Below are 12,179 nucleotides of genomic sequence, written 5' to 3' on the forward strand. Positions count from 1 at the left end.
TATTCGGCTAATTCTGAGTCTAAACATTAAAAATTTTACATAAAAGGTAGTCAGGCATGTTTGAAGCTTATTAATCAGTTTCTGAGCGAAAACCTTGCTGCCAAGAGGTCAAAGTTTAATGAGTTGACTTTTACTAATTCTACCAAACTCCGCCGCACTTTATATATATATATATATATATATATATATTACTTATTATGCCTTTTTAGACGGAAAAATCACGTTGTCACACCAGTTCTCGCCAGCTCAGCAAAGTTAAGTAACGTTCAGACTGGCCAGCATCAGTTCGACAACTTTATGGGAAAGTTAGCTGATGTATATACCGCGCTGAGTCGTAGAAATTTCCAGATTTGTATATGAGGCACATTAATTCAGCAGGAAATGTGCACCTCCAGTTTTTGTAAGGACATGCATCTAGGAGAAAGAGATTCCGTTGTAAAAACCGACAGTCTATTATATACTCTGTCCTGTGACGGTCATAACGAAAGTTATTCATATATATCCAAGCGTGAAAAAGACGAAATATTCAGAAAGCACTGTATATTAAAACTTAACAATCAAAAATTAACAATGTACATTTTGAAAACAGTAATAATATTTTAATGTGACTGAGTGCGTTAGCATCAATATATATATATATATATATATATATATATATATATATACATATATATATATATATATATATATATATATATATCATATATACATCATTAACCGAAAGCACTCTCTGCTATTTAACGATATCTGTATGAATGCGCCCCTACATGTATACCAGATAATTTTTACTTACTGTTGCATGCATGCATATATATATATATATATATATATATATATATATATATATATATATATATATATATATATATATATATTCCAGGTTGAAAATATAAAAACGATTAGGATCATTGAATTTTTACAATAGTCGTTGTTAATGCTTAATTAAGAAAAGCTAATTGATAATTTTTATTTTCTTGATGTAAATATATCCATATCTTGCTACAATGTGCAGATTGTTTCGATCTTTATTGATAGCATTATGTTATGAAATGGGGCCGACCCCAGTAAGTAAGAAAGCAAAACTAGATAAGTTTGAAAATTATATTAGAAAAGGCTAGAATCGAACTCAGTAGGCAGGTGTTAAAACATAATAGATATTGAAATCCTAGGAATGCAGAACGATTAGCATTGTTTGTGCAAATAAGTAAATATTATTTATGTCAGAGATAGATCGATTTTCCATTCTTTAAGAAATAATTGGATATTAAATATGTCAGTTAAAAGAATGGACAATAATAAAGTTGTAAAATGGTATGCAACAAATAGGTTAAATGATACAATTTCATTTACGGATTTCTTTTCTTTATCAGAGGTGTGTATATACACGTGCAAATAGCACGGGTAAATTGAAACGTGATAAATTATGTTGGTTGTCCATACGTTTTACATCATAAAGGAGCGAGATTCTCAATATACTGAGACAGAGTTGGGGTTGGAGTCAGCAAACTAGAATCGGACAGCGACTTAGTGAAAGCTGATGCTCTCTTCGTGGTGAAAAGGGGATGAGGGGACCATGTTATCACAAAAGCTTGAATTACTGACCATTATCAATCATCCAGCTGGTATAAATAAAGTAATTATCTAATATCTGTAAACTGTTGTCTCGTCATTGTCGTCATCACAACTAAAAGGTAAATGTGTTTTGTGTATAATATTTAACGAAACTTGTATAACCCTTCTTCTTCATCAGTAATGAATTCCCATCCTCTGAAGAGTAAAAAGCCTGTCTGCTCCGTTCCCATCATCATAAGTGAAGTATCCATCCTGTATCTGTGTTAACAGGAACCGTTGTATAAATGCCTCAGCTGCGTATTAATAATATGAACTGTATGCAATATACATAAATGCCATTATCTTTTCGGTTCTAAGTTCCTGATAAATACACAGACTAATATGTAGCCGCTACATAACAATCAGGCTAAAAAATATTTTCCTTGCCTGATGAGATCAATAATGATCGAAACGATCTGCACATCGCAGCATGATATGACCATATTTACAGAAGGAAAATAAAAGTATATATATATATATATATATATATATATATATATATATATATATATAATGAGGATCTTATGTAAATCGTTATAAACTTTTTTACACTGAGTCGCCACATATCAAGGCCCGGAAGTCACTCGAGGATAAGGGTTAATGGGTCTAAATCAGTCAATGTGATTGTAGCGTAGAAAGCATAAGTAGTGGGACTTTTGTAAATTGGATTACTACTGGCTTTTATATAGTAGGGATGCTTTCCATCAGATATTGTTGTGATTGAGCAGTTCTATTTAGAAACCCCACAGCTCTATAGTTGTATGAGAACGTGCTGGAATACTGCCTACTGCCGCGAACGGTTATTCACTACAGCAGAAACAAGAAATTAACAGGAAGTAGGATGAAACGTTACCTAAGTTGTTGGAACATCAGAAATGTTCTTGATCTTGAGTGTGTGAAGAAACGGCGTTGATTACGAAGTAGTTACCAAGATTACACAATGATATAGCAACTTTGTCTGAAACACGTTTATTGGGAGAGGACCAAGTTACCGAATTCAGGTTACAGACTTTTCTGGAAAGGTAAACGACAAGGCGTGAAGTTAGCTACTAGAATTGGTTTTACGATCAGATCTATTCTCGTTGACAAGATGCAACTGAAATAAGTGATTGTTAGATGAAGCGCAGAGTGAATCGAGCATGTGGATTCTTTTCAATTCTGTCCATGTATGCCTCAACTATTGAAATTCACAGAAGAAAGCATCATTTCTTTTTAATGGGACTCTTCAACGTACCATAGCAGAGGTCCTTGATGATTTTAACGCGCAAGTCTCTCAGTAATATACCATATCTAAATCACTTGTCCGCCATGGCATCAGCAAATTTTACAGTAATGCTTTACTTCTACTGCTGTTTTTCACACACACACACACACATACACACACACAAACACACACGCACACACACACACACATATATATATATATATATATATATATCATATATAACGAGACAATGCTGATAACATTTGCTATCTTGTAATTTGAATACGCGTTTGTTTCTTGTTTTTTATCTTCTCTGTCTACAGCGATCTCCGGTGTCTTTATTCTTAATTTATTGTTTCTGATGTGTAATATAATCTTTTTTCTATGGCTTGTCCTTGTCTCTGATATATTTTAATATCAAGCGTGACTTCATCCTGTAGATCTCTACGACGTCAATTCTCGATTCTCTCGGTACTTTTCCTTAATTTTCACCTTTTTGTTCTTTCCTTGTTTATTTTGGTTTTCATTACTGTATTGCGTTTTATTAATAACTGTCTCTTTTTCAGGCTTTTAGTTTTATATTATTTCGTCCTTTCTGTTTTGTATTTGTTGTGGTGTTTCTGATTGTTATATTAGATTTTATAATTAGTATTATTCTGAATAATAGTTGTAAATCTTGGATTCGATCAAATATTTAGGAAACGTAAATGTTGACCAACAGCAGTTGCGTTTTGTTTAACTCGGAGATCCTTATATCGAACTCAGTTATTTGTATGAAATTTAATGCATAACCGTATAATTACACTATCGCAATAGGCTGTTCTCGTACTGTTGACGATGAGCGAAGTTTCACATAATTTGGAATTATTCTTTTATTATGAACAGTTTTGAGGGTAAAACCTTTTAACTCCAAAAGACTGTCATTTCGAAACGCTAATAAGAATCAGCCCTAAGTGAAATACAAGAATATACTTAAACTGTTGTAAAAGTTTCTAACTCTACACTCTGCTGTCCACACTTTCAACTCCATAACTCAACACTCTTTTTTAGTTGACTTGCACACACCTACGGACGTAGCACACGCCTTCTTCCAACTCGTTTCCCTGTTCACGTAACCTTTATTTAGATTCACTTGTCTTATTTCGATAGAATCGGCGTCTATCACGTGACCGACAAGCATTAAACCAACTGGTTGTCACTTTTTAAGTCTTTCTTTTTTGTTGTTGTTGTTACATAACCGATCCATTGACGCACGCATGCTAGCTAAGTAAGTTACGTTTTTTCCACATTGAAGACTAGAATTTACAAGGGCAAGTCGTCTGTTCTTGTAAGTGAGTAAATATGAGATAGGATAGCCGAGGATTTGATCCTGCGAAGCAAGGATTGGAATTGAGAATTCCGATCATAAGTTAAAATAAAAAAATACAGAATGTCATTGAAAATGGAATGTAGAATAAACCATTGTTTAGTTCACATAAAATAGTTAGATATCTGTTTATTTGAAAAGGTATGTAATGGTGATATTTTTTTCTGTTAAAGAAATGCAATTAAAACAAAGAATTTAGAAACGAACAATGGAAAAATGTCTGTAAAGTGGGTTAATCAAACATTAGGATAGAGAGTCGGCTTTGTAGAAACGTGAGGAACAATGCATGTCAGGCCACGAGTCCGATTTGCACGTGTTGGTCAGGCAATGGCGTCATGAGTTTTCGATATAGTTAGAGCTCGGCAGAGGGTAAGGGAGTCAGAAGTTAGGCAAGGGAGAAAATATGAATAAAAGACAGAGCTGACATCGAACCTTGGAAACGAAGGTTAGAAGAAGAAAATCATGTAAAGACTGTGCATCCCTTGATGCAAAGCCATTGACCGGTCGAATGGAATAAACGAACATCAACATATTTTTGTAACTGTCGTCTTCGTGTTATGTTATTCAACAGAAAGGTATTGTGAATTTTTATTATAAGACTTGTGTTTAACTTACCTGTATTTGTAAGAACTTGTGTATAAACTCATCTAAGAATGTGTCTCTATCATCTTAGGAATGCGTCTCCTCTCAGCTATTATAAATAATGAATGTTCCTTCATTTTGATAAAAGACTGAAAATCCTCATCTCAAAAACAGGTAAAGAAATATATGTGTCAATGTTATAAAAACACTCCCATTCACAGAATTGTCAAACGTATAAATGCCAATACCTATGAATCTCTCGGTCTACATATATATATATATATATATATATATATATATGTATATATATATATATATATATATATATATATATATATATATATCCCCTCACAACGTGTATTATATGTTACCGTCGCCCCTTTTGAATGTAGCCTGTCAATCTCTATTTTTATATACGCGATATATCTCACACTAATATGGACACTCACTCATATGAACAGATAACGAATATATACGTCATCCCTTCTTATAATAACACCCAATATGCAAGACTTAATTCAAAGACTTAGTGCCGGACATTATATATTACAAAAGATAGCTCCCGTAGACGTGAATATAAAAACTAGCACATCTAGAAAACAGTACACAGCCTCGTTCATATTCACGAGCGGAAGTCGAAGTCATTTTCGCCCATGCGACTATGCTGAAATTTTCATTTGTTCTATCATTCGGCAATTTTTTGTAACACTAGTGCGTCTACACATACTGGCTTTGTTTCTGTCTTAAGATTAGGTCCATATATAAATAAGATGACATGTGTGTTATTTATTTTCTGTGTCAGGCTTACATCCGAATGTCTGTGTTTCGATTGTTATGCATTTCCATTTCTTGTAATAAAGTATTTTACCAAGAATCCTTCATAAGCTTTGGTTACGGTTTTGTTTATAGCTGATGCCGCTTAAGTCTATTCTTTTTAAATAATTTTACCAAGAATTCTTTACAGGTTTGGCTTTTGGTTTCGATTATAGCTGATTGCACTCCAGTAATCTATTTTTTTAAATACATTTTTTACTAAGAATTCTTTATTATAGTTGAGGGAACTGAAGCTATATATATATATATATATATATATATATATATATATATATATATATATATATATATATATTATAAGTTTCGTTTTCGGTTCAAGCTGATGGATCCAAGTTATATGGATATATATATTTTTTATTTTTAAACTTTATATAGGATTTGATAGATCAATAACTTATAATAATACGTACGAAATTAGCAAAAGTAAAATATCATACTTAAGCGAACTTTACTACAGGGTTACGCCGGGCGTCTCTGCTAGCTTAGATAAATACTTTCACAATTTTAACAAAAGAGCTACAATAATATCAGGGCGTCTATAATTACGCTGACCATCCACAGAATGCCAACATCAATATATTACATATGAATGAGTCCTGTGGAATTTCTACATGTCCTGCTTCTTCTTATTATTTTCTTTTCTCCTTGCATAAGGCATTTCCGGAGATTTCTAATTATTAATAACACGCAGTGCTTTATTGGATCTGATTAAAAATTGTTTCTTCCAAGTTTACAGAATTCCTCTCTTTTGATAACTGTTATAAATTATGTTGACATATCGTAACCTTTTTTTTTTAATTGACTTTATAATAGCAACAAATATTAACTTCCCCTCGGAGTAATGTATCGATACGTCTTTCCAAGGTTTTAGTACTATTTTCACTAATTAATATGTCATGTGATCCAACGACAATTAATACTTCTCTAGGATTTGGGTAGCAATGAGTTCCTCAATGTTTTAGTACTCTTCCCCCCGTCTTGTGGAGTTCTGATTAGTTCCCTCTCCCATCTATATTCTTTTGCAATTTACTTAAATATTCAAAAATATTATGTGTCGTATCAACCGAATCATATTTTTTTTTTACTTGAGAGTAACGACTAATTAAGGTCCGAAGGTAACTCAAAGATAAGGATTAATTAATGTAGCTGGGAATGTCAGTTCTGTTAATGGTGCAAATTTTGTAAAATTGAATTATTTATGTGGACGGCTCGGCAAGAAGTTTTTTACATTTGATCTAAAGGCTAACTTTGTTCAAGGAACCTGCGTTATAATTTAGGCACAGATACAGAATGGGGGGTAATCATATATAGTGGTTCTAGCTCGTCGAGTGTTTTTTTTTAAAGTTTGGCAAGGGCGAAACAATAGGTGTGAGTTAAGTCGAGCACATGCCATACAAATAACGATAGAACAGAGCAGGCTCATAACGTCTCTCTTGTTGGAAATATATTGAAATAGGAAAAAGGGCATCACCTACTAGGTTTCGAAGGCGGTTTTGAATTTTATTAAAGCAGGATAAGGCGGGTCAAGCAACTCGTTTGCATTGTTCCCCTTTTTATTCCTGTTGTAATAAGTTTTTAAAGTTTAGCCACTACTTTATATGGTGCATTGATTCCTCTCTTCATCCATAGAATCTAAAGTGACTATATTTGTCGGTTTTGTCGGCCTGCGAATTTGCTACATTTAATACTATTTTCATTGTTTTGTGCGGCTATTTTGATGTATTTTCCGTAATCATGTCCAGGTGTTTCCGTAAGACCCTGGCTGGTAATTCTTTTGAATCGTCTGTGTAGCTATTTTCTTCCACATTTCTTTTTTTAGGTTCTTGCATCTCTGCATCTCTGCATCTCTGTTCTCTGTATTGTTTATTTTGCATTGAATTTGTCTGCGCAGATTTACCTGTGTTCTGCGTTATGTATTTTTTCTAATTCCTTCTGTCTCATCATGCAATCTTTTATATAGATCAATACTTTTCTTCTTTCTTTTCATTTAACATATTAAGCTAGTGTCATTTTTCATCTCTATTACATTGTTTGTGATTATTACTTTCCAAATCTTCTGACTAATGATACCCAGTTCTTTTTAAGTGCAATTCATAAAAAGTCTGCATTATTTTACTAACGATACAATTACATTCAATTTAATCCTATATATTCGGCAGATAGTAAACCTGACATGTTTCGTCGCCGCTAAGAAGCGCGCGGAAAAGGATAGAGAGAGAAATGATAAAAAAAAGCGAAAAAAGAAGGATGGATGCGCGCTGTGAATTCAGACAGTCCACCTTCGTTTTGAGCTGGTCTGTTGTTGGTGAGGTAAAAACCACAAGCAATGGTCTATTCTAGGGAGTCAATATGCGGATGGAAAATGCGGCTTTTCGTCAATTTAGATAAAATCTCTGGTGAAACCGCTCTAACCCGTCCTCTCAATCCAGGTTCAGGTACCATGGTAAAAAGAAGTTCACGGAAAAGGTCGTAGTTACCATGCAAGCGCTTTTACACCCAAATTACCTTGCCCCTTTGTTCCAGCGAAAACAAGTTCATAAACACGGATAGGAAAACCTCGCACGGACAGGGTTGCCAGCTTCTGCATTCGCTCCAGATGCTGACCAGGGTTAAAAACGAAACCTTGATGCCATACTCGAACGCGTACTCTTGGGGTTAGGTTGGAGAACGAGTCCTTGATGAGAAAAATGGCATTGTTGGCAGCCTTAATGGAATGAGTCGAAAGCTTAAAGGCGAAATTAATCAGCATCCCGAGGTCTCTGGCGTCTTCAACATTTTAAAGAGAGTTTTTTTTTATTACATGGGGGTAACCATTTATCAAGGCTCAGGGGCCACTCGGGGATAAGGGTTATTGTGTGCACAGTAATCAATGTGATAGTATCGTAGTAATGGTTAATACAAGGGATTTGCTAAGGTGTCATTACTCAAGGAGGCGGTTCATCAGGAATTTGTTTGTGTTGGACTTGAAGACATTCAAGTTGAACTCGGGGGGGGGGGGAAGCCAGGCAAGAGGCAGAGAGTTCCACAGCCGTGCAGTTCTAAGAAAGAAGCTTTGCTCATGGAATCTACGTTTTGATTTAGGAAGGGATAAAGAGTGGGGAAAGTTTTTCACAGTGGTTTCAGCTAGACGGGTGTTTTTCGTGACAGATTGGCGAGGGGGGGGGCAGAGAATGGATCTTAGACGAGCACTTGCCATGAAAAAAACGATAAAACAGAGACAGGCTCACAACGTCTCTTCTATAGGAGAGAGGTTGCAGGGAAGAGAAAAGGACATCCCCCACTAAGCCACAAAATCTATTTTGTACTCTGTCAAGACAGGATAGGCTGTTTTGTAGCAGCTTCTGCCCAGATGTGGCAGCAGTATTCCATCCTTCGACGTACTTGGCGTTTATATAGATAACGAATTGCATTAGTAGTGAGATATCTTCTGGAGCGGTGGAATGGTCCCACCATCTTTCCAACGACCTTGGCAACAGACTTGATGTACGTGTTCCATTTCAGATCAGGAGTAAAGGTCAAACCCAGAAGCTTGTCAAAACACGGAGCCTTACCCAGACGAGAGCCATCCATCACAATTGATGCCAGATGGGGATCAGAGCGTTGATGATGTAAGGATAGGAGTTTGGTTTTGGATGCATTAAAGGTAACCAGCCACGTCTTCCCCCACTGAACCATGCGCTCGACATCAGAGGAGAGAGAATCAGAGAGAACTTTGTCATTTACAGCCTTTGATGTGTTGCCGTAGATGGTCGTGTCATCAGCATAGATGTCAACGAATGGTTTAAGTATGAGTTTAGGAAGGTCATTGATGTAGATCAGGAAGAGAGTTGGACCCAGGATTGACCCCTGAGGGACTCCAGCATTCATATTGCAGGCCTCCGATTTTTGTCCATCTACCACTACTCTTATGAGCCTATCGGAGAGAAATGATTATTTGATATACATATATTCGATCAACGTGTACGTTGTTTTCAAGTAAAAAAATACAGAGAGTTTCTCTTTCGGTTTTCACCACATGAAAAATGAATTGGCATCTGACTATACCCCATTATAATTGACATTGTCTAAATTTTTTCCCGCGCGGAATCAAGTAAAACGTCAGTAAAGTACTTAAGAAAAACTGTAAATTTTTATTCAAAAGTTATTGTTTTTCCATCTTTAAAATCCAAAGTTCTGTCATCGGTCAATGAAAAAAAAATCATACTAGACTAAGGCAATTTTCATCATTCTCCAATGCAGTGTCCTAACATTTTCTTCAGAGGAAAACTGACCTTGTCTAAGTTTAACTTCCTGGGGAGACAAGAAAATCATGACTTACTTACTTACTTAAATAAAAGATGTAGTAAATTTATATTTAAAAAATTGTTTTTCATTCTTTAAAAGACAAAGTTCTGCCCTGCAATGCAAAAGAGATCCTGCTAGATTAAGGCAATTTTAATTTCTACCATTGTAGTGTCTCAGCTTTTTCTCCGGATGTAAAACTATCTTTTTCTATGTTTGACTTCGAGGGGAGCCAAGTAAAAGTGACCTTATTACTCAGAGATCGTAAATTTGTACTCAGTACTTTATGTGGATTACGAGAATGCTCCTAAACCTGCAGTTGAGCATATTGAAAAGTGATACGTGAATTATCATTAGCGTATAAGCGATGCTCTTTGCGTAAATAAATCGAGCTTAGGTATTTTGGACGGTGTCAAAAGTCCGTTAAACTCACAACTCGGTCAGCAGCCGCCGATAGCATAATGGTTAAGAACCTTGACTGTTGTACAGACGGTCGGTTCTCAATCTGGCTTCAGATAGTTGCCTGTTTAGCCGCACTGATGAGCTGTGAAACAGCGAAACCGTACTGTATGTGGATCACTATATATATTTATATATATATATATATATATATACATATATATATATATATAAATATATATATAGAGAGAGAGAGAGAGACCACAGAGCAGAGTGAGTATGCACGCTGGAAGAACGGTTTAGCTACTCTCAGGTGATGGAATTCCCCTTATAAAGGGTCCTAACAAGATTCTCCTTCTTGGACCGAGCATTATTCTGATCTCTTTGACAACTCCTCTAATGTTGATGATGACGTCATCAATGACTTTTTATCACAACAGAAGCTTATCTATCAAATGTCTGTGTTCCCATCTGAGAATGAAATTAGAGATGCAATCAAGTAAGTGAACGTTGGGAGGGCTCCAGGTCTTGATGGTATTCCTCTTACATGGGGGTGATAAACTTGTTCATGAAATTCTTCATCTTATCACTGATGTCTGGAGGCGTGCTCCCGTCCATCAGAATTGGGTTGATGCAATTCTTATATCACTGTATAAGGGAAAGGGTCGCAGGACCGACTGTGGAGGTTATCGTGGGATAAGTATGTTGGATGCAGTTGGCAAAGTATTTTCCAGAGTTCTACCCAATAAATTGTTAAAGTATATTTGTCCATCCGTCATTCTAGAAAGCCAAAGTGGCTTTCGTCCGGGCAGAGGAACCACGGATGTGATCTTCTCTGGTCGGCGGTTGCAGGAGAAATGTACTGGTCATCGTGTTGTGCTTTATCAGGTTTTTGTTGATTTGACTAAGGCATTTGATACGGTGAACATAAGTGCCCTATGGATAATTCTGGGGAGGTTGGTATGGCCACCTCAACTTCTACGATTACTCAGGGAGCTCCACACTAATATGAAGGCTCGCCTGAACTTCAACAGATGCCTGTCGGACACATATCGGTTGATAATGGTGTGAAGCAGGGTGATGTCCTAGCACCTACACGTTTTTCAATTTATTTTGCAACTATGTTATCGTATGCCTTTAAGAAAAGTTCTCTAGGTGTCTTTTTGCGTTTCAGAACTACAGGTAGGGTATTTGATCTTCGTCGTTTTCATGTTTCTACAGGAACCTTTCAGCACCTGGTTCGCGAATTGCTTTATGCGGATGACGCCGATCTCGTGGCCCATGGTGAGAGGGATATGCAGGGTATCATGGATCTGTTTTTGGGGGGCTGTGGGTCTTTTGGGCTTACTATTAGTCTTAAGAAGACTAAGGTCATGTTCACACCTCCACCCGGTAGTTTGTATAGTGAACCAAATACTTTTGTTAACAACCAGAGACTTGCCGTGGTTGAGACATTTGTGTATTTGGTAGTACTCTCGCCAGAGATAGACCCCTGGATGCTGAGGTCAACTATATGATACAGCGTGCCGCTAAGGCTTTTGGTGGCTTAAAGAAGCGAGTATGGTCTGACAGGGGTATAACTATTCATACAACGATCAGTGTCTATCAGCCTTGTATTTTACCATCTCTGCTTTACGCCTCCGAGGCCTGGACAACTTATGGTAGACACATAAAAGCCATGGAGAGAGTGCACCAGAAATTCCTGAGACACATTGTGGGCATCAGGTGGATCACTTTTATACCTGATATGGATGTTCTCATGCGGGCTGACGTATCTTGTATCGAAAAGTTGTATTCTACGCAACTAGATGAGATGGGATGGATATCTGACAAGGGTGGACGACGATAGATTGACCAAGCGACTGTTCTATGGTGAAATTACACAAGGAAAGTGTCCACAAC

This window comes from Euprymna scolopes, chromosome 14 (assembly GCF_053919585.1).
Source record: "Euprymna scolopes isolate OS-2025 chromosome 14, ASM5391958v1, whole genome shotgun sequence".
NCBI lineage: Eukaryota > Metazoa > Mollusca > Cephalopoda > Sepiida > Sepiolidae > Euprymna > Euprymna scolopes.